The 24,831-nt window shown below is 42.8% G+C and overlaps 1 long non-coding RNA gene across 1 annotated transcript in view; it reads left to right on the forward strand.

The window, feature by feature from the left end:
• Nucleotides 1-24,831, forward strand: part of LOC129147483 (uncharacterized) — a 37,214-nt gene that overhangs the window by 11,685 nt on the left and 698 nt on the right. Inside the window, exon 2 of the long non-coding RNA XR_008554851.1 lies at nt 6,018-6,106. This is a non-coding gene — a long non-coding RNA (uncharacterized LOC129147483). The remainder of the gene's footprint in view (nt 1-6,017; nt 6,107-24,831) is intronic.

The following is a 24,831-nucleotide window of genomic DNA, read 5'->3' on the forward strand; positions in this document are numbered from 1 at the left end:
GAGAAGTCTTCCTCCACTTTCCTGCATCCCCTGTCCTGCTTCCCTACCACTGGGAGCCCAGAACTTGACCCTGATTAATTCTGACCAGCTCCATGCACCAACCAAATCAGTTATTTGCCCACTGTCCACCTCTGCTGAGTGACTTGTCACCACTCTTAGAGTCTTTGTGGTAGACATTGATAGGCACCAGGGACTTCTAAGTGGGTGAGGTTTAATTATTTCCCCCACAAACTCACTAACCAGTTCTAATCAAAGCAAGTGTCAGATCATACCTGTCTCCCCCAACACACACACACACACACACAGAGAGAGAGAGAGAGAGAGAGAGAGAGAGAGATACTAATGCAAACATTGATTAGCAAGTAGGTACAATGTAGCTCAGCGGACCTGTCCTGTGAGCCCAAAGACACCCAGTGCTCTGTCCTTTAAGGGGATCCTAATGTACCTTCTATGAAAGGTTTACTCAAGATAGACATAATAATGATACTTTGTCAGAACTCAGTTATCCTTGTAGTAGTTGGTCCCAAGTCACTACAACCTCTAAGCAAGTCTTTCTCAATTGGGTCAGTCCCCCAGCCCTCAGGGCCTTTGTTAATGTCGGAAGACATGGGTTGACACACAGAATGGGAGGAAGGAGAGTGTCGGCTGGTACCTAATAAGTAGAGACTGAAGATGTTACTAAACATCCTCCAAAGCACAGGACAGCCACGAGACAAAATGTATCCAGCCCTTCCCTAACCGGTTTGGCTCAGTGGATAGAGCATCAACCTGCGGACTGAAAGGTCCCAGGTTCGATTCTGGTCAAGGGCATGTACCTTGGTTGCGGGCACATCCCCAGTAGAAGGTGTGCAGGAGGCAACTGATCGATGTTTCTAACTATCTCTTTCCCTTCCTCTCTGTAAAAAAATCAATAAAATATATTTTTTTAAAAATGTATCCAGCCCCAATGTCAGCCTTGGTTGAGAAAACCCTACTCAAAGCCAGTGACTGGCCATGGGCATTTTGGATGTTAACCCTTGGTTGCCAACCATGTTGTACAAGTTACAGCCCTTGCTGGATTCTCATGCCCTCTCCCACAAGGGTGCAGAGATATTTAAAGTATTTCCACCAAGTCACATCTCCCAAATGCTCTAAGTCAGCGTCCCTTCCAGACATCCCTTAGGCTGATTAACAGAATACTAATTTACAGACAGCCTGGAAATTAGCTAAAGTCTGGTGATGAGCAGAGATTTATGTGACAGGCATGCTTAAAGTACCCATGTCTGGAATTTGGTGTTTCCAATATATTCCCAGCAACCACCCGTTGGGTATGGATCTCGGATTAAAATGACACTGGTATATAGGATATAAGTCCAGCACATGCATGCACACACACAGTATCAAAACCTATGCTGAAATACCTTAAAGCAGCAGTCGCCAACCTTTTGGACCTCATGGACCACCAGTAGTCTGCGGACCACCGGTTGGCGACCGCTGCTTTAAAGTATATTATAGACATCTCATAGTAGTCCCTCTAGGTGGTAGTCTGAGTTCAGGATATGACACTTGAATTTTTTTTTCATCGTAAGTGATCAAATCCCAAGGATATCCAGAGAAATTATTTCACTGGAAAGCAGAAGCCAGAATAAGAAATCCTTAGATTTCAAGGAGTGTTAGAGACATAAGGATTTACTCACAAGAACGTGATAAGTCTAGACGCTGAGTCTGAGGATGTGGAGGGAGTCTGTCTAGGTGTCCAAGCTGAAAGGGCGGTGGCTTCCTTTGAGGAAAGCCTGGGGCCCTGGAGAACCTGAGTGATTTAAAGTATCATCTTGACCTCATATTCCTGGCAAACTCCTTTTCAAAGGAAAAGTTTTCAGCATTCCTAGAAACACCCCAAATGAGCTCGGGACACCTGTTAGCTATGAGTAGAGGCACTTAGAGTTTTGGTCCACAGTCTGGTCAGGCAAAATCAAACATTTAACTTTCACTTTTGCGTGACGTATCATCCTCCATACACCTCTCAGCACATGTCCATTAGCCATAAATGGTCCCAAATGTGGACCCTTCTGAAGTGATAACAGCAGAGCTATTAAAACGGTGACAGATCCTAAAAATACCTGCTACTCCATCTCCTCCTTTCATTCCTCTCTCCCACCCCATTTCCTACCATCTTGAATAACTTAGCTTCTTTCATTTGCTAGTAGATTAAAACTGGTTTTCTTTGGCTTATTTACCTTGCTTATCAAAGAGTGAATATGCTAGTTAAAAAAAAGCAACTAAAAAAATTGATTAATTAGTAAAGAGGCATTCACTGTATTTTATAACTCTCCTTTCCAAAATAATGCCCATGGAAATCAGTATCCACATATAAAATTATATGCAAAAAAAAAAAGTCCACACACTAGTGGCCTCCAGTGTACTTTGGAGTTATGGAAGATTAAAATTGGGATGGACATTAGAACACACAATAATTCAACCACCTCTCATCCATGTATTCATTCACTCATTTGTTTAGCCAGGGTTTATTGAGTTCCTACTATGAGCCAAGCATGTACCAAGCTCTGGGTACATAAAAGTAAGCACAACACAAACTTGACCTTGAGAAATGCACTCACTATTTAGGGCAAGAGTCAGCAAACTTTAAAGAGACAGCACATATTTTTGGTTTTGTGGACTATATGGTCTCTGTCATCACTAGTCAACTCTGACATAGATAATATGTAAACACACAAGTAGGGCTTTATGTGTGGACACTGAAATTTGAATTTCTGATAATTTTCACGTGTCAAGAATATCATTCTTCTTTGGATTTTTTCAACTATTTAAAAATGTAAAAATAATTCTTAACTCACAAGTTGTACAAAAACAGGCAATAGGACTGTTTAGCCTGCAGGCCATACCCCTAGAAGGATGAAAATGTAAGGAATCATAACTTGCTACTTGGTGACATCAGTAAGGTTAAAAAAAAATGTTGTTATCAGATGTCACCATGGACCTGTAGTTTCGACTGAAAGTGAAAGAATAAAAGAAGGTACACCTTCACTCGATGCGTTTGCTTCCTAAAATCTACCCCATCCCCCCCTGAGGTCCTTGTCCACCATGCAGGTGATTATGGACAATTGCGTCAAGACAGAGAAACCTCTAAGTGTTTGAATAATACCTGACTTCGTTATGAATTGCAAATATAGAGACTATAATATGAATGAAAATGTAGGCGGCACTAGGACTCTCCGAATTTTCATCTTGACCCAGGAGTCAAGTCTTTGGGGAGAGATCCCATGAGTGATAGGCTCCAGGACTGTATGATGTTTCTTCAAATCTGGAACATCATGAAGTAGAGTATCATACTCAGGAGGGGTGTGCGGGGATTTGGGAATCAGGTAAAGTTTGAGGGAGGTCCCAGCAGGAGATGTCTGAAGTATGTTTGGAGGGCCTTGGTTATTTGGCAGTGACAATAGCCCAGTGAGCAGGGGTATCCTAATTCAACCTTCCAGCAGTGGCTGACAAGATAGAGGAAGAGTGGGCCAGAAGCAGAACTGGGAACTGCAAGGCATCCCAGGCAATGCAGCAAAGACTCTCATTGTTATGATTTGTATATACGTAGTAGGGCTATGAAGGAACCCCCCCACCAGGAGGTGTTCCTATGAAGGAACAGCCCAAGAAGCTGCCGTGATACATCAGCCATGCATCCCGTCCTTCTTCATCTCAGCCCAGAGAAGTGGGGGGTCCCCAAAGAGGCTCCATCTGGATGGCCTTCATGGCTGGAATGTCCCAGGAGGAGGAGATGCATGTGGACAGCTTGCACTTTGCTTTCTTCCCCTCCAGTCACCCCAAGGGCACCCCAGTTCCTTCCTCAGATTCAGTGGAGTCTGGGGGTTTCCTATGAGCTACAGAAGGAAGGAGTATTGTTTAGAAAATGGGGAACAGAGTAAAAAGGGATTCTGACCAAAAGGCAACTCCTCCAAAGGTAGTTATGTTCCAAAATAGGAACAATAAGGCGGGTGGACCCAGAGCTCATGGAAAAAGTCTAAATGTAAGAGAAGTTCGAGGCTATCAAGAATTTTCTGTCGCTGCTCACTTACAGCTTACCCAGAGACATGGATAATTGAGAATCTGAGACTATTTTCACTCCTGTCCAAACCTTTGTCTCTGCTAGACTTTCCCAGGTCCTGGAGACGGGAGTGTGAACTAATCGACATGGAATTGCCATAATAGTTTCCAGAGCGATTACATTACTTTTGGATTCTAAACACAGGTTTTGTTTCTAAAAGAAAACTACATTGTTTGTTTCTAATACTTGCTCTTTCTTAAATGCTTGTCTGGAGTTTTCTCCATGGAAGGCGGCAGTAGCAATATTATTTTTCTGAAATAAAAAGCATCCAAAGGGCCATTTGGCAACTTACTGTGCAAAAATGTAGCCACATTAATAAACGCACAAATGTAGCTCTACACCTAAGCATTAAAAATAGAATGTACTAGTTTGTATATAATTGTTTGCAAACTAATATTAGCTTACATGTAATAGTTTTCTTCAATATCTTTTACTAGCTATTTTCTAGCATTAAAATAATATGCCCTCTATGCAAGACATTTAGAAAATGCAAAAAAAAAATATGCAAAAAATGTTTTATATAAGCACTACTAAGAAAGTGATTTATTTTCCCCCTTTTCATCTATTTCCTTCTAGATGTAGATAGGTATCTAGATATAGATATTGGTATTAATGTCAATACATACAGATATATAACTATATCTAGAAATATATATGGAAATATATATATAATTTTTTTCCCTTAAAATGTCCTGGGTTTTATTCCATTTTCTTGACTAAACTAAAATTTGTTGTATAATCTCACATAAATGAGCAATTTAAACAAACATTGCTGTTTGCATTCTTTATGGATTCTTTATTATAGGACTCTGGATGTATATTGCTAAGTTATGTAACACTTAAGGATACTAGTACCTATTGCCAAAGCTCCCCAGTTTACACCCTCAAATGGTGTATGAAATAACAGCCCCCACAGCAGTAGCTAATGGATACAATGGGAAGTGGAAGTAACAACATTTGAACCCAGGTCTAGGCTCCTGCACGTGTCTCCTCCAGAACTGCCTTTGTCTCCATCATGCAGTTGGTGATCTCATAAGGGACCTCACTTTCCTCCAAATTTTCCAAGTACTTTCAATAGGAAAGAACTTGTTGTATTGCCACTCAGCATGTAGCTTGGGCCACTCTATTTGAACTTGAAGACTCCTCCAGGACTGCCTAGTGTTGTTTTGTTTTGCTTTGAATAATCTCTCAATATAATTAGCTTATAGAGAGTTTCTACACCTGGTTTCAATAATAAAATTAAAATAAAACGTATGCATATAGGTACTTCTTTGCATTCTTTGCATGTCACCTTCACATATTTTATCTGGGTTTATATTTATACTAGAAGCCCAATGCATGAAATTCGTGCACGGGTAGAGTCCCTAGGCCTAGATGGCGATCAGAGCTGATCTGGGGGGTGACCAGCAGGGTGATCAGGGCCCCCGCTTGCACCCGCCTTGGTTGGCCTGGCACCGCCTGCTTACCAGCACCACCCCTGCTGCTGCCAGTTGGGGCCTGAGGGCTTGGGGCAGCTCCTATGTTGAGCATCTGCCACCTGGTGGTCAGTGCACATCATAGCGACCAGTCATTCTGCCGGTCGGTCCGCTGTTCAGTCGATTTGCATATTTAGGGTTTTATATAGATTATTAAGGATAAAAAAGTATGTGATACCAATTTTATAGGTAAAACAGACAAAAATTAAGACTGAGATAGATGTAGAGTCCGTGTCTAGGATCAAGCAGGGAACCAGACACCCTGTGGGGAAGCTCCGTCTGACCTCACAGCCAGACCATGAAATCTAGATTTGGACCCAGAATTATTTAACCCAGCTGGGAGACTTAGGAAGCTAAGCCACATGCCTGATTCCTAGTGAACACTAACGATTCATTTGCTGTTGCGTTTCAAATACTGCTGGGTTGATCAAGACTCTTCTTGTCACCAGAAGACTCTTCATGTCCCAGAGAGCATGACCTTCGGGAGAGCAGGCCTTTTGGCTGTCCACTTTGTCGCTGGAAGAGAAACAGGGAAGGGGTAAGTACCGGTACTACGCATCTAGGTGCTAAGTTCGTAAAAATATTCACCTAGTCCTCACATAATCTTATTTCTTGCAAATATGCCCCATTTTATAGAAATGCATTGAAATTCAGGGTTGTGCTGGCCAGGTGGCTCAGTTGGTTCAGCGTCATCCCTATATACCAAAAACTTGCATATTCGATTCCTGGTCAGGGTACAAACCTAGAGTGTGGGTTCCATCCCCAGTTGGGATGCATACAGGAGGCAACTGATCGATGTTTTCTCTCACATCACTGTTTCTCTTTCTCTCTCCCTTCCTCTCACTCTCTCAAATCAATAAAAACATATCCTCAGGTGAGAATTAAAACAACAACAACAGCAGATTCAGGGTTTTATAAACTTTTCCTAAAGTAAACTCAGAAAACAAGTGGCAGAGTCCAATTTTGAACCCAGGATTGTTGAGGTCAAGATGCACATCCTTCAAATTGCCCTTTCCCTCTTCCCAAAGTGACAGATATGGTTGCCTGCCTCACCACCCCTAGGGTTAGATTTCTGTGTACGTGGCCTCAAATAGCTCTCTCTACCAGTAACTACAAATGCAGAGACAGGCTTCATCTAAAGCAGAATAGACATAGTAGACAGTAATTTCAAAGGTACTTTCAGATTGAAAAATTCTTGAGCCATTTGTGTGTATTGCAAATTGAAATGGGATTTTCTGGCTTATGGCTTGATTCTGTAGGGAGACAGTTCCACAGGTCCCATTGCCCCTGTGACTGCACCCAGGAATCTGCGATTGTCTCCCATGGCGCCCCAGCATGGCCATAAGGGCCGGGTCATTCCCGTTTCGCCTTCTGGTTTGCTCTTCATCCAGGCCTTCCCTAACATAGCGTGAACACAGAGGTCAATTTCCTGCACTCAATCTGGAATAGGCCGGCTCGCAATTAACTTCCCAAAAGGGGTCAGAGGTGATATGGAAAAATAAAATCAACGAGTAATGCAAAACACCCATCTCAGCTCTGTGTTGTAAGCGGCACTGCTTTCCAAATGCTGACGAGAGCTGTGAGCCAATGGGAGATAAATGTGCAGTCTGTTGCTCACATCCCATCATTTCTGCTACTCGCCTCACATGGACAGATCAGTAAGGAAAAAGGGGCAAGACTGGCAACGAGAAAGAGAAGGAAAACAGAGAGAAAGGGACAGGGGCATAATATGCAAGGTAATTGTTATTATTAAAGTAATTATTGTTTAGAATTTATTCGACTCTTTCCTCCAATCCCAAGCAAACATGCACATTTCCAACTTGCATTGCCTTCCAGGCCGTGCTGATGAACCAACACTCATGCACCAAGAGGACTCTGAGAACGGTTGAAAGGGCACCCCACCCTCCCACACTGCAGAGTTGCCCCCTAAATCCAAACCAGACAGGGCTCATCCGTGAAAGGCTCTGAATTAAACCCCAAATGCTTACTGAGCTCCTCACTGTGGATATGGGCAAAACTAGGGACTTTGCTGTATGCCACACTCTGTAGGGAACAGTCTGTCCAGCCTTCTTGAGTAAGGGACTTGAAGTGTGTGTGTGTGTGTGTGCGAGGGGGGAGGGGGGGCTGGAGGAGGGAGGGCGGGCAGGGAGTTGGTAAAAGGCACCATTCCACCTTTGATACAAATCCCTGTAATCAAAACCACATTGGGTCAGCTCCGCCTTACCTCCAAACTCCCTCTGAGACGCTATAAACATTGGCAGACAATGCATATAATTAAGGTGGAATACGTTCTCATAAATGTTTGTTTCCATCTGCTAGTTGTTTTAGCGAATAGTAGAAGAGTTCTTGTGGTCAGTCTGGAGAACAACAGGAGAGATCCTCACATCCCCACCTAGAAGCGGCCTAGGAGCAGGCCCAGGGCCCGTGCTGGAGCCCGCAGCATGGGGAAGCAGAGAGAGAGGGGTTCGGGCTCTGTTTCCCAGCCCCCATTGTCAGAGCAGGCTGGTGCAAAGGCAACCCACTCCAGCCCCCCTTCCTGCCGTAAAGAAACACTGAGAGACTGTGAGCATTGTTGTCTTTCAATACCACGGGGGGAAGTGGGCGAAAGAAAGTAAGAGTGTTCTGGCACCAGAATCGTTTCTCCATTACCTCAATTAGTTCCAATGATGTGGAAAAGTTCTGTCTGGAGAAATCAAACCGAACGTAAAATCGCTGAAGCGCCAGTAGGTGTTGATACAGGCATTAGTCAGCAATACTGATGGCCATGAAGTCACTCGTAGCCCCGCCGCGGGGGCCGGGCAGGGAAAGAAACTCATTAGATCACTCCCTTCGGTGAAGCGTGTGGCGGTTTTCAGCGTGGCACCCACGCAACCTGGCACCACCAGGAGGTTTCGCTGTCTGCCCTGGGAAGGCCCAGTTCACTAAGGTGTCTGGTACAGAAATCTGCATCAGTCCCACTATTATTTTCTACAGAGACATAGTCCTCTTTTTTGAGAGCCACATTTGCCATTGGTTATGAGAAGTTGGGTTTTCCTTAGGGAAGTAAGTAGTTCTTTGCGACGTCTAAGAGTAAGAGACCATAGGAGAGATTTGGGCTCAGCATAGGGAAGATTTGCGATGCTTGAGGCTGGCCCTGCTCTCCCGTGGGAAGTAGATGTTAAGCTCCTCGTTGGGTGTTCAGTGAAGGCCAGTGCACACCTGCCAGGGGCAGATCGTACAGGGAGGAGTCTTACCCTAGATGGGCCATTGAACGATCTGAAATCTCTCTCCCAAGTTCCGATCCAGTGGGTAGGAGTTGAGAGAAGAAAATATATAGGTTTCTTTTTCTGCCATAGTCCACATAGTCCCTGCCTCTCTTGTTCCTTACAGAGTCATAAACCCCCCTCTAGATCCTCAAAAAAATGTCATCTCAGATATAGAGCTACATGAACGTGTTATGTGCTCTACCGTGTTTGGGAGGATTGATAAAAACTGAAGCACTCTGTGATGGCTTGAACTACTTCCTCAGTAGTGTATTTTTCTCTCCTAGCTTAGCCACAGCCTCTTCAAACACTTATTTTTATGAAAGATTGGTGAGCACAGCATGCAGAAGAATGGATGGATAAAAGGAAGGAAGGGAGGGAGGGAGGGAAAGAACGTAGGGAAGGAGGAAGGAAGGAAAGAAAGAAGGTATTGTCCATTTCCCAACGTGGTCGGTGACCTATATCCCTCAAAAAAACCACACATAAGCCCTGGCTGGTATGGCTCAGTTGTTTGGAGCGTCACCTGTACATGGAAAGGCCGTGGGTTTGATTCCAGGTGAGGACACATACCTAGGTTCCAGGTTCCATCCCTGGTCAGGGCACATGTGGGAGGCAACCAATCAATGTTTCACCCTCCCTCCCTTCTTCCCTCTCTCCATCCCTCTCTACCTCTCCCTTCCTCTCTAAAATCAATAAAAGCATGTCCTCAGGTGAGGATTTAAAAAAAAAACAAAAAAACATGTATTATGTCTAGGTTATATTTCTAAGGAAACTGAGTCACAGAAAAGTTGAGTAAATTGACCAAAATCACACAGCTAGAGAGTGACAGAAACAGGATTAAGATCAAGAAGGAACAGCCTTCACCAGCTTCATCCACTGTCTCCCAAGCCTCTGCGAGCCCACGGCAGGGCAGTGGCTTATCCGGCTTGGATAACCTGCTTTGAAAGACTTGAATGTTAAGCCCAAGGTCAAGGAAGAGTAGAAGCCCCCGTTTCTTTGTACACCATTGTGTAGAGATGGAAACTCATAAATGGCAGATTGAGAGCAGACTTTAAAATTGCTCCTCAGATCGATTTTTTTCTTTTTTAACTTGAAGTGGTACATGCCAATCTAATATAGAACCGAAGTTGGAATTTTTCACCCCAATAGGAAGCCTAAGCAGTTGGCTTCAGTCCAGCCCCTGAAAGAGTCTCTAACAATGGTATGAACCTCCAGGACGTGGTTAGGGAGTCACGCTCAGAATTATTCCTGTGTGTTGGCCCCTCAACACTGAGAGGAAACCTCTTCTCCCCTCCAAGTCTAACATTTTAGAAGAGAGATGAGAGAGATGAAGATAGTCCTCCTCTACTTGGGGATTCCAACATCATGGAGTTGGTTTTGAAATTGTCACTTGAATTTTCCAGTTCTTAAAAAGAAAGCCAGCTTCTACAGCTTGACACAGACTAGGGCCCCCTGCAGGAACTGTCCTTCATGCCTGGTTTTTCCTCTGATTATGTGTGTGTGTGTGTTCCTCTGACCGGTCTTCACAAGGCTCCCTCGTAATTTACAAGCAGCAAGTTTTCATGATTGAGAACAATAATTAAGTAATCATCCTATTGTGCATCACTGCCTAGAAAATTGCATACAGCTCACCAAAACAGGGCTGTTTTTGCTAGTGTTTAGACTAAAAACTTGATTATCTACATCAGTGTTGGAACGGGAATTACAGAAGTAAACAAACGCCAAAGATAAGCTGGAACTGTCTCATTGGGCTGCGATCCCCATTTCCTCCAGTGTTAACGCCCTCCCTGCCGTCACTTCGAGAGCATCGCCGTGATTTCCATTACAGATGCTAAAATATCTAACGCTCTTTTTACACTGGTCTCGTCGCCCCCTAAAAGCTGTAAGCTGGGACCACACCAGCCACTATGAAGCATAGCATAACGATGAGCTTTCTCCCCTGAACAAAGAATCTGCACTCAAACCCTGACTCCACCTCTTTGTGATCTTGGGCAAGGTATCTAACCTCTCTGCGCGTCTAAAATTAGGTTAATAATAGTTCATAACCTACTAGGTTAGTGAGAGAAATAAATGTGATACTTATTAAAAGGTACAGTGTCCAGCCAGTGTAGCTCCATTGGTTGAGGGTCATCCCCTGCACCATGAGGTCACAGGTTAGATTCCCAGTCAGGGCACAATCCCAGGTTACAGACTCGATCGCCAGTAGGGGCATGCAGAAAGGGGGAAGGAGAGAGAGAGAGAAACATTGATGTTTCAATAAAAACGTATTTTTAAAAATGAATAAATAAAAAGCAAAAAGCACCCAGCACAGTACCTAGCACACAGTAAAGGCTTGCAAATGTGAGCCATTCTCACGATTGTATCCTCTTCCACAAATAGTTTGTGCTGAGTGCTCAGGAGAAGCTCAATATAAAAGTGATAATTTGTAAAATGAGGGAGAAACAATAATCACAAATTGGGCTACATTGCAGAGTAATTCTGGGAGTTTAAAAATTATTTTATTTTTTAAAAAGTGTCTCCCTTGTTACCCAATTCTTTCCTTGCCTTTCTTGTTCCCTTAGTTTATACTTTGCCCAAGGCATCATTTAGTGTTCCAAAATATGAGACGCTTATAGGTATTCAGAAGCCCCGGGAGAAATGGAATACATTTACAGACCCATAAACATCTAAATTAGTGCTATAAATGGGAAATATAGTCTATAGTTGGAGAGTGCCCAATACATAATATGTTGTGGCATAGAAGAGACTTCCTTTCTGGTGGCTGGAAAATCTATTTGCGCTAAGTATTCAATTTTAAAATGGATAATAAAAATAAATAATAGGCATGCTTCTGCTTAAATTGCACCTTTCACGGGAGATCTCAAAGAGTTTTTCAACTGTTAATTTACGACCCCTGGGGTGAGGTAGGTGGCAAGTAATATCTTTCTTCCTTAAATGGAGAAACAGACATAAAGAGGCCTGGGTGACTTGTCCAAGGGCACAAGGCAAGCCCCATCTGCAAGCAGAGAAAAGAGACCATTGAGATCTTCTCTTTAAATGATGAAAACCCATATTATTGCCTATAAATACTATGAGGAGCGCTCATACGGGCTGCACAACTGCCATACACCTAGCACTAGTATCATTGGTATACCAGTTGCCTACTCCTGCAAACCGTACTACTGTAAGAGTTCAGTGGTGTAGAGTGGTTAGGTGTTAGCCTTGCTTGTACGCCTGCAGGTGGGCTGGGAGTTGGCTGTCTGGGCTGATCTCATGGCTAAGAGCGACTGGGCAGTAAAGGCAAACTAAGGCTGAATCTTCTCCCTGCTTCTCTCACCCTCCATAGAGCAGGGGTCCAGCCAGGGCATGAGTCTCTCATGGAAATGGCAGGGGAGCCAGAGAGCAAACCCCAGCTATGCAAGGGAATCATGTCATGTCTACTAATCCTATTGGCCTAATGTTGGAGAAGCTCACTCTCCCCACCGTGAAGCTGGAAAGTCACAGTGCCATGTCCAAAGTCAGTTTCCTTAGATGTGCACGCACACCCTCCCCCCACCATGGAAGTTAGAGAAGGGAGTGAGCACTCTTAAACAGTAATCTAATCTACCACAGTCAGCACTTCCTCCTTATTCATATTTCAGACATTTTTGTATGTGCTCATCTTTGAAAGGTGGCTATTTCACACGATCCTGAAACTTCTGCTAGATCACTGGCTTGATCCTGGCTTTTATTAAAAGGGTGAAATTTATTTTTATTTGTTTATTTATTTTAAATATATATTTTATTGATTTCAGAGAGAAAGGGAGATGGAGAGAGAGATAGAAACATCAATGATGAGAGAGAATCATTGATGGGCTGCCTTCTGCATGCCCCACAGTGGGGGATCGAGCCCACAACCTGAGCATGTGCCCTGACCGGGAATCAAATCATGACCTCCTGGTTCATAGGTTGACTCTTAACCACTGAGCCACACCAGCCAGGCTAAAAGGATGAAACTTCAATAAGACAACAAAAAAAATACCCCTTATCACTTATTAGTCTCCTTGATATCAAGTTAAAGATACTATTCAGAGATTGAAGAGGAAATTGCCTAGTAAGGAAATAATGCTAATTGGTTTAGATAAAATTGTATATGGTGGATCAACGTAAATAATTTGAGCTTATGAGTCTATTCCCAGACACTCTTTTCAGGCCCTGAGATTCCCAATGAACCAGGAATGCTTAACATATATAAAAGGCTCAGTGGATTATCCTTAGCATAGTGATGCTCATTAAAGATGAGACCCCATTAACTAATGGTTCTACTTCCACCAAACCTTAGAAAACTCAAAAACTCCAGCATGACAGGTGAGGGTTCGTTCGCTCTGGTGTGTAGCGCCCTATATAAATCTATATTCCCCATATAGTCATCCATGTTTCCCTACACCTCTCCTCCGATACCCGATTTGTTTCTCAGCCTGGACCAAAACTTCCAGCTTGAATATTCACCGAGGAGGAGACCTTCCTCTCAGGCTTTCTTTCTCACCCTATGTTGTAGAGCCAAAGGAAAGTAAAGGCTTAGGGCTCCGGTCTAATCTGAATTCCCTAGACAGCGATGAGGTTTAAGGAATGCTGTCATTTTAGACAATGAGGGATACGAAGAAGAGCTCACTGCACAGCAAGGCCAAAAGGAAAGCCAGTTGTCCCTCTGACATTACTTTGAAGTCCAGCTTTCTCTCCAAGTTAGCTAAGCCCTGGCCACCTCCCTGCCGAGCCCTGCCTCTGGGCTGCATCTGAATCACTTTCCTCTCGCTTCCATCTGTGGGTTCCTGCGGGGAGAAGAGTGGCTCCCCCTGGCTCAGGACTGTTTCTCCAGGTTATATATGTCACCGTTTTCCATGCCTTTAACAAGACTCAATTAAAAATTAATCGGTCCAGCATGGCAATTTGAGAGGTAATTGTTTCTTTTCCCCGACTCCATGGCCATAGGCTAAAAGCACACCCAGAACCTAAATTAATCATCTAATTGGGATTTTTCCATACCCCAGCCATGCAGCCGTCCAGGGGTCCCCGCAATGTGCTGCCTGACCTCGATAATTAGACGGCCCGAGTGTCCACTCGGTGGCTTTCTGCCCTGCTTCCCTTTCTGATTCCCTGTAGGAAAATGGAAAAAAGCTTTAGAGGCTGTTACCTTAGACCCTCTCCCGTGGCCTTTATCGTCAGAAGATAAACCATCATTTGGGAGGAATTCTGTGACACTGTGGCAGGTTAATATAGTCGACATGGTTTGTAACAGCAAAAGGTGGTTTCAACGTAATGGCATCCCTGATTGGTATGATTTATTCATACAACGTGTAACAGTGTAGCTGAAAAAGAAATGAAGAGATTTTATGTACACAGCTATGGAATGTTCTCCAGGTCAACCCATGTATTTTCTCATCTAACACACACACAGCAATCCTGTAGGATAAGTAGCATTATTTCTTCTCTGTTTCTAAATGAATGAATATATTGAGCACGAAGAGGAGAAATTAATACCAGAGGTATCTGTGTTGACTCGTAATAGCTAACACACATACACTACTTCTATATTTTAACTTTGATATAAAATATATTTTGTGTACTCATCTCATTTTAAGATTAATACCAATCATTTTGTTTCTGTAATGAAAGGAGGTGAAGGCCTATATTTTCCTAGTTCATTTTTAAATCATGCCATGAGTCTTGTACTTGCTTCAAGAGATGTTATGGAGGAGCCTAAGTATGTTATTTTTTCTTAAGTTCTTACCTGGGTAAAATTAATAAAAAAAATTCACTATATCTTTCACATCAGTTAATCCATTACACTAAAGACCACACAATTTTTCAAAAAGATATGGAGCTATAGTTATTTAAATGGAATATAATTTCTTACATAATTGATATTCAGTAAACCAGCCAATGTTTGTGCATCCCTTAAAGTTCTATTTCCTCCATAAAATTGACCATCAACAAAATTTATCTTCATCACACGTTGCCCTCTCTGAGTGCACTCACACCATACATGTATATCTTCTTGCAAACTTTTGCCCTTTGAGAAAACTCTGGATCACCACCAGAGGCATACTTATCACCTGGTAGGTAATGATGAAATAAATCTTAATTAAACTGATCTGATTATACCCTGCAATTTCAAACCCATACTAAGTATATTTAAATAATAGCAACATATGTGTTTCATCAACTGTAAAATAGTACACAAACATTGTTCATAATAATTACAATTATATGTCTGTATTTGCAATTAATTTAATAGTATCATAAGAGTTATTTTCCTCTAGCCACTAGGATTTTGTCTACCAAGGTAGCCAATCTTTCCAATACAATAAACATGGCCCCAATGAAACCTATTTTCTTATGGCTTCATTGTTGTATAAAGTTAATGAAGACCATCGTCTTAATTATTCTGGGGTTACTTATAGGTGTAGAAAGCACAGTGCCAATACTCTCTCAAAAGTCTTATTCATCGAAGGAGAGAATGAAGAAGGAAGTGTTCAACTTTCCTCTGTTCTAGTACTTGAGTCTTTATATTAGAACTATCAGTCCAATCCACTGGCATGGCTCAGTGGTTGAACATCAACCTATGAACCAGGAGGTCACAGTTTGATTCCCGGTCAGGGCACATGCCCAGTGTGGGGCGTGCAGGAGGCAGCCGATTAATGATTGTCTCTCATCATTGATGTTTCTATCTCTCTCTCCCTCTCCCTCTCTAAAATCAATACAAATATATTTTAAAAGAATAGAACTAAAAGTCCCAAGACTTAATTTCCGTTCCTAAGGGAAATTAATCTGGCTGTAGAAAAAGGGCTGAGAGGTATGCCTCTTCACCCCACTGGACGAATTTTTCAAGCACATAATTCTTGCCTTATCTCAGCCTTTCATAAGACGTAGTAACGCCTACACCGACCAACAGTGGTGATAACGCACGTAGTATAATCATGATAGTTAATGGTTAGAAATTTCAATAATGTCTGCTTTACACATACATGGAAGGTGAGGACAAATCCAATTTTTAAATTGACCTCACCTCATTTATTGTGTTCTATAAAATATAGTGCTCATTCGGTCAGTTCACAGATCCTATCAAAACATCCTAAGAATCACTTACATAACTGCTCATAGCCTATTACAGATGACATTGTAATGGTTGTCCTGCCTACCTGTCGATCATAACAGCCCTAGGACTTCATTGGCTATCTCCAGGCAGATCCTGTCCCCAGAGAAAAGAATTTGCAACAAACAGGAAGCTCTGGCCTCTTCATGTTCATATCATGAAAACTCAAGAGGACTCCCTAAGACCTCTGACCTTTTCTCCATGGTTGAGGTTGCCTGTGGGGGCCTTTCCCATGGAGAAAGATCCGACTTTCCCCTCTCTTCTTCCTCCCTCCCTGGCCAGCCTCACCTGTGATCAGCCAGGGTAGAAAGAGACGCAAAGCCCTCCCGGCTCTGATAACAGGGTTGCCTGACTGTAATTACAGGCTTTCGCTTCCCAGCTATCCAAATGACAGTCACAAGCAAGACTGAAACTCCTCAGTCAGATGGAATCAATTACTGGGCAAAATTGGGAGGTTAATTTCCCCCAGAATAAGATATGCCATCGAGCTCTGCCATCTCTTTCCCTCCAGCTGGTGGCTCCTTCGGGTGCATTGTTCTCCGGCCACATGAACAAAGTCCCGTTCGGAAGGATTTCCAAAGAGTTGATTTGAAAAGGAAACTCCATCAGCCCCCAAACTCAATAAGCGCTGAATAGAAGGCCTGTGATTAACCAAGCAGCATGGATGGCTAATCACTAGACTTTGCGTTTGATGGGCATGGGGTTAATCCAATAAGAAGGAATGGAATCTGCTGGTACATTCCCTTCTTGCAGTTCCTCTGGCTCTACTGTCCCAGAAGCCTGCCCTTTTGGAAATAACTGTGAAAATAAACCAGTTCCCTCATTAAAATTATTTTCTAAATATGACAAAGTATCTCTTTTTTTAAAAAAAAAGCAACCGTTATTCATTTTATCCAAATGGAATGGTTGTTTATGAAAGACCTAGCAGAAGTGTCCAAATAGTTTCCATTTAATAGGTGATAATAATTATTATTAGTGTAACAGTGACAAACTTATTCGAACTTGACCATGTTTCAGGAAATGCTGAATGTTATTAACTCAATTCTCTCAAAACTGCCTTAAACGAAGGCACTAAGAAGTTAGGTAACTTGTTTCTGTGTATCTGACTGTTAAGTAACCGAGCCAGAATATGAACCCAGGAGATCTGAATCCAGAGCCTAGCATTTAAAATCACTCCACCACGTGAGCCTCACCACCCCATCTGTTTCTGAATTCCAAAAGGGAGATACTCTCTTCACTATGTAGGTGGGGGATGGGAAGCATGCAGGTGGTAATTAACTTGCTCAAGTTTAGATAGCTCATGAATGAATGAAGCTGCTATTTCACCCCATATCTGTCAGACTCAAAAGACTGAGCATGTCCATCAAAACCCTACTGAGCCACTTTTGCAAGGTCTTGGTGACGGTGAGCTAAAATCAATGGTAGTGATATTCAGTTCTATAGCGTTTACATTTTCCATTAGTCCTCTTTAGGAGTATGGCTAAATCAAATTTGGTGGGTTTATAGGAGTTCTATGATATTATTGTATATTTACATTGTATTCTGAAATCGAGGTAGCTGTCCCTTTCACAATCTGTTTTAAGAAGTCCCTCCATGAAGTATGTACACACCTCAACAGGAAACAGACTTTGAATAATGTGTCATAAGATATTTTGAATTAAAGTCCGATGCTATTTCTACCCCTGAAATCCAGCTTCCCCACAGTATCTGGCAAATTTAAAGGTAGGTACTCTATTGTTGCCGCTCAGTCTCTGATTGAGAAAAATGAGCCAGTATCTGCTACTTGTATGCTATGTATTCAACGTAGAGCTTAGTGGGTTCATTCAGTAATTCGGCAAACAGTTACTGAGTTTCTCTTGTATACCAACCAGCATGATGGCGTGTAGTAGACCATGGCTTGAAGTCTCATAACTGGATGGACAAGGTCCCTGTTCTCTTTATGTTCTACTGATAAATACAGCAAGAGTGTTCGCAAATGACTTCCACACTTCTCGCACCCTTGCTATGTTATGGAACATGCCGGGGAAATGAATGGCAGATAAGTTCCTATTTTCTTGTTAGAAATAAAATAACCTAGGTTTTACTAAAGAGTATATACCATGTTAATAAAGGCATTTATTATGAATGTGACTAAGGGGAAAATAATTCAAATTAATATTTTAAAAAGGGGAATATCATTTTATTTTTTCATTTTGGGTAACACGGAGTGGGAAATGGTATTTGCAGTAAGGAGGACCCTTTATAGTTCATGTACATGTCGGTGTATGTGGATCTTTGACTGTGAAGAAATGTTACTACAATGTTAATTGGAAACCAATTTTAAATAAATGGAGCTTAAAAACTAATGTTAAAAAAGAAAAAATATATAATATTTTAGGTTATATATCATATATAATAGACTTCATTAGTATTTGACTCGCCCGCATATGTTCCAGATCCCAGATTTGATAAAGTGAGGTTCGCCTCTATTTGAGAGATGTCTGAGGTGACACCATACTGAATACACTAGGAGGACATCCTGTGCTCAGTAGACGCTGAAAAACAATGTGTTTTGTAAGCCAAAAGAAACACACATACACACTTTGTACCCCATCATTTTTTTTTTAGATCAACATAGTGTGGTTTCTGGCTTCAGAAGGGAGAAGATGCCATAAGGCTTTGAATCTCTACTACGTGATTTTTCTCTCTTATCTCCCTGGCTTGTCTTCTCAGAGGCGGTTTCCTTCTTTGCCAAAGGCCGTCCCTGATGAGAGCTGGGACCCTGGCCCAGGCCACTTGAGTGCTGGCCTCCCCAGGGTCAGCACCTTGAGTGTAGGTGCGGGAGCAGACCTGGTAAAAGGGCTTTCTCATTATTATTATTTTGTGGTCAAAAGGTTGCATACACTATTTTTTTTTTCTGCTGCTAAAGCTTAGAAAGGGTGGAAAGCAAAATATTTTGATAATTATTCAGGCCATCAGGTTACATAAGAGGTTCCATAGCTTTCTGCATCAAACTTGAGCAGTTGAAACCACAAATTCTGTTTTTGCAGCTATAAAACATTCATGGCAAAAAGAAAGAGAGAGAGAGAATAATAAAATCCATTTTCCATTTGCTTGAAACTTATAAAATTTAATGTGGTGAAAAATGACAGTTTACTCCCTGTAGGAAACTGCTCAGAGCCATGGGCACAATGTGGAGACGGCTTGGCACGCCGCAGCCCTTGCTCACAGCGAGAGGTGGCACGCTGAGGTGGGATGGGGCAAGGTACTATCAAGCAGCAAGGGCAGTGAGGCCCTGATCGCAAAGGAAAAGCTTAGCTTCCCTACCCAAAGCATTAAGCTGCATCGGTTCCATCATTACCATTGGATCCCACACTCAACTTGAGACATACACACAGGTAGTGCAGTCCCTACACCAAAACTGTAGGCATCTTGCTCTTAGTGGGGACCGAACGTGGTTGTCAGCATACAAAACATTGAGTTGTGTTTTAGAAAGATATGATGGCAGTAGTGATGACCTCTACAAAATATAGTGTTTACAAAATATCTGTCTGTTTATCATGACACAGTATGAGCAGAATCAAAGCATCCAGTCTTAAATAGCCACAATGTTAAGCTCCAACTCTATCAATAAATGGAGGAGCCCATGGGGAATTGTCCTTTAACTCAACTGGCCTTGGTTCGTTTTCTATAAAATGAACAGTTGGACTAAGTGACTTCTAAGATCCATTTTAACTACTATTCTGTAGGAGTCTTAAAAAAGGACAATTCCCTGGATAGCCACATCAGTGAGCAGTGAACCAAGTAACCATGGAAAACAGGAATTGCTTTGACTCTATGTGAGTCAGGTTGGATATTGTATGTGGTTGGTACAGTTTCTGAGTTTACCATTGCTTTAGTCATCCCTTTACTGTTTGACTCTATCAATTATTTATTGCCACAATAATGCTGTCTACTAAACCTCTCCAAAACTTAGTGTCTTAAAATAATAAGCACCTATCATTGCTCTGGGTGGTATAGATCACCTGTGTATTCTGTTGACCTGGGTATTCTGGCTGCTCTTTGCTGGGTTTGCTTATGCATCTGCAATCAGCTGGTGGACCATCTGGGAGAAGGCCCATCTAGAATGGCCTCACTTACATGTCTCATGACGACTAGGGTAATAGAGGTCACATAGCCAAAAACCTCTCATCATCTGGGAGAATAGCACCTACTTGTTCTCATGACAGGTGAAAGGGTTCTGAGAGAGAGAGAGAGAAAAGAGACAAACAAGGCCACTTAAATTGCATGCTCAGAACTGGCACATTGTCACTTTCTGTACATTCAACTGCGGAAAGCAAGTTGCTAAATGAGTCCAGATTCGAGGGATGGGGAAATAGAGAGCTCTTGATAGAATAAGCTGAAAAGTCCCATTGCAAAGTGTGTGGCTTTAGGGAGCTAAGGATGTGCCACACTCCACTTAGACGATGGCATGGCTGAGAGTGTCATCTGTGTTTTCTGGTGGTTAAAGAAATAATGTGTCTCTTTGTAGTGTTATATATTCCCCACAGGCATCATCTTCCATTGTTTTGTTTTGTTTCCTATGTGATCCCCTCCACTTACCTTTTTATTTAGAATCATATTTGGCCAAACCATAATGGCAGGTAATTAATCCCAACTTTATTTATTTTTTTTAAATATATTTTATTGATTTTTTACAGAGAGGAAGGGAGAGGGATAGAGAGTTAGAAACATCGATGAGAGAGACACCGATTCAGTTGCCTCCTACACACCTCCTACTGGGGATGTGCCCACATCCAAGGTACATGCCCTTGACCGGAATTGAACCTGGGACCCCTCAGGCCACAGGCCGACGCTCTATCCACTGAGCCAAACCGGTTAGGGCAATGCCAACTTTATTATTTACTCTCTACCTAATTTGGGATTAATGAGGAAGACACCTTCATCATAATTAAAGACATATACATATTGAACCTGAAATTGGTCCTAATCTAGTTATTATACAGATAAAGCAGGTATGATCCTTGCATAGCCTGGAATCTAAAATATTAAGAGTCACAGTTGAATTCAGGAGATATGGGAAATGTTGAGATGATATAGCACCAGCCCGCTATTCTTTGTAGATCGTTTAATCATTTTGAGTCTCAATTACCTTTTCTACACACACACACACACACACACACACACACACACACACACACACAGTTTATCAATAGTGTCTTCTTTTTCCTATATTTTTAATTAAATTTATTGGGGTGACATTGCTTAATAAGATTATATAGGTTTCAAGTGTACAGTTGTATGATACATCATCTGTATCTTGCATTGTGTGACCACAATCCAAAGTCAGATCTTCTGTCACCATATATTTGGCCCCCTTTACCCTTATCTATCCCTCACCCCCCTTCCCTCTGGTAACCACCATCCTGATGTGGCTCCCTGAGTCACATCCAGACTTGACTCTTCATTACTATTGAGATCCTGAATAGCTCACAGTGCTCTCGTTACCAGGAGAAAGGATTATACATGGAAAGCTGCTTGACACAGTGTCTGGCACATGTTAAACACTCAATAGGTGTTAGCTATTGCTATTGTCGTTATATATTATCATCATCATTTTCAGTTATATGCAACCAAACACATATAAAGAAGTCTTACCATAAACCTGATATCAACTTTATCCCATCAAATGTTTATTATTATAAAGAAAGGAATTCTTCGCGAGTTCCTCCTTGGAGAATTCCTGAGAGGGAGAATGGCCTTCATAACTCTGGGCTCCTATGCTCATCCGTGGCAAATCATTAAAGGGGATGGAGAATCCCATCCTTTAGTTGGGCTCATCCTAACCTCTGAAAGCCCCATTCATCCCTGGCCTCATCAATCAGTATTTATGGAGCGTCCCATCAGACAGTGATGGGATTAAAGAAGGAGAGGAGTCTCCCACTCCAGACAGAGTCATCGGCCACAGAGGAGACAGCCACATTCACCAATAATTACCGTGCAGTAGTGCAGCGCGTTAGCTCAAAGACAGCGGCAGGGCCACAGAGGAGGCGCTTCCCTTGTGCCCGAGGGGCTTGGAGAAGGCCTGACTTAACCAGAAGGGACATGGGGTCCCCGTCTTGGGAGATAAGAAGGAATCGCCAAATTGTGAAAAGGAAGAAAGGACTCCACATAGAGAGTAGCAGATACTAAAGGTTATGAAAGCTCTTGACATGTAAAGAGAAAGTCATTAGATTCGGCTGGAGGAGGAGATCTATTACAGGGATCAAACAAGTACATTTCGAGAAGGAATTATGAGAATATGTCTCTCGCCCCCACCCATTATGCAGAAAATGAAAATGAATTAAAACATAGATTGTTTAGCGAGGCCCCCACAAACATCAAGTTTGAAAAAAAAAAAAAAAGACCAAAAAAAATGGTGAAAGAAAGATACTCTCTTAGGTAACTGTACATTTGACTTGTTCTTGGAAAATTCTCCCTATGAATGCCTCTCTCCACGATCAAATCTTTTTTTTAATGGACCAAAGGAAACGAAATCATATTTATTGTGTCTCCTGCATTTGATCCTTACGAAAATGGCATTAGCCTCATATGGAAACACTTGGACGCCCCTGAAAATAATTCCTTAACCACAAACATGTCTTCTACTTGTCTGATCTCAAATTATTCCAAGTGAGTATCCCACTTGCAGGTCAGGTTTAAGGATATGACAGGCACTATCCGTCCATTACATGTGAATGATCTATGAGGTAGAGGGCGGAGGTGTTGGCGCAGGAGGAAGATTGCCGCTGGGAGCCCCACTCCGGGTTCTGGGGAGCGTCTGCCTTCCCCTGGAACCCTCCGGTCCCACCTGAAGACACTTACCGCCAGCCCCTCGGCCCAGATGAAGGGAGGAACAATGGAACCGCTCTCTCTGTTCATCACCCAGATACCATCTCAGCACCTCAGTGGAGCATGATTATTGGAAGCAAAATGACACAGGTAGGATTTCACATCCAAGCTTTAGATGGAAGAATAACAAAGGTGCAAGGGTACCAGCCACCCCTCTCACTGCACTCCGCCCCTCCTCGCCCCCTGCGTCCACCGCCTCGTTGCTCTTTTTGCTTCCAGCTCCTAATTGGCAGACACTTGATCCGCACCCGTCACTTCGTTTATTTCATTTCGGAGCTCACAAGGCCACCAGAGACTGCCCCATCTGCGTGGGAAAGCGCGGCCATGTGACTTGCACCTGTTGCAGGAGCTGCCCACTGCCCCTCCCTCCATCCTGTCCCCTTTGTGTGCAACCTTATTCTGTTTCAGCTGCAGCAGAAAAGAAGTCTAAGTCGCCACCATTCAACATGGGCACATACAAAAAGGAGGCCAGAAAACGTCCTTGTATCTCTTTTCTCCACAAAGCCTGCCCGGTGGCCTCTGTCAGTAGTAAGTGTAGCAGTCCTACCTCTTTTCAGAGCTGCAGCAGGTAGGAATCAGTAAAACGAAAGAGCGTAAGCATTTGTGTGGATGGTTCATTCAGCACTGCTAGTGTGAATCAGCTGCATGCACGCACGCACACACATTCACTCACACACACTCTGTCCCTCATTTAAAACTCTTCCAATTTGGCATCCCCAAGTAGATCATATCGATTACTTTCGTGAAAGTACCTAGACTTGAGATCAAAGACGCCGCGACGTTTAAGTTCCGAGAGAATAGGCTGCGGCACCAATAAACTTGCACTGCCACCTCCTTGGAAGGTAGACTGAAATTGAATAACTCTACGTGCAGATCTTAGTGACAGCCTCGGAGAGCACACGCAGGTTCAAAGGAGAGGGGGAGAGGGGCACAGCGGCTACTGCCGTCCTGAGCAACCGTGCAGCCATTCTCCAGTTCGATGGCCGAGCTGTGAAGTTGGTGTCCATTACCCTATGGAGCCTAACATCTTAGACCATAACCACTCAGGGGTGGGAATAATACATCCTCAGACCTGGAAATGGAAAAGACCCATTAAATCATCACGCCGTGCCTTTGCCAGCACAGGATGCTGTTCCCTGAGACTGTTCCGTAAAGCGCCCCTTGGGATGCTCTCCAAAGACCGAGTCATTTTATCCATCTCCAAAGAGCACAATCCATCTATCTATAGTATCCGATTGCTGTTATGAAATTAAACTTTGGCCTTAAAAGCATTGTTCCGTACCAACCCAGTCCCTGGGACCAGGTTTTCATTAAGGACCCGCCATCGCCCATGGAGGAGGCAGGAAAGGTCATTTTCTCCATTCCCCTACCTCCGGGCAGGTCTCGTGTGAAATGGCACCAGCCTGGCTCTTATTATACAATTCCCAAGGCAGGAAGTCTGATAGCCCCTGTTGTAATAGCGCTTTCCCATGACATAGAACCCTCCTGGAGAAAGTGTTCTCTACAGTCTCGACCAAATCCCTCCCAGCACCACTTAAAAACACCTTCCCACAGTAGTGGAGACCTGTTTATGCACCGGAGCACCTTAGGGGATAATTTCAGAGAGCTCGTCCTCTAGGGCTTTGTGTAGCATAGTCTTGATTTTAAGGATTTTCATATCACAGTTCATTAAAGCAAGAGGCTAAACATGGGCTTTTGGAAGGCAGGGGTTAAATTCCTCTTTTCTATTTTGGGCATTTTGGGGTGGGAGAGATTTTGTAAAGATAACATTGAAAACAGAAAAGCGCTCTTCTGACGGAGACAGGTCAGATTTTGGTAAGTGTGACCCAAATCCATTTAATTCTTCATTTCCTATTTCATTTTCATTATATTGAGAGAATCACTAAAATTTATAAAATCATTTAACATGTGAAATCTGGAATGTACAGCCTTAAAATATGAAAATATTTATCATATACTCTGCTAGTTGTACATCATTGTTATTTACTAGAGGTCCGGTGCACAAATTCATGCACCGGTGGGGTCCGGCCCACCCTGATG

The sequence above is a fragment of the Eptesicus fuscus genome, chromosome 20, assembly GCF_027574615.1.
Source record: "Eptesicus fuscus isolate TK198812 chromosome 20, DD_ASM_mEF_20220401, whole genome shotgun sequence".
Lineage (NCBI taxonomy): Eukaryota > Metazoa > Chordata > Mammalia > Chiroptera > Vespertilionidae > Eptesicus > Eptesicus fuscus.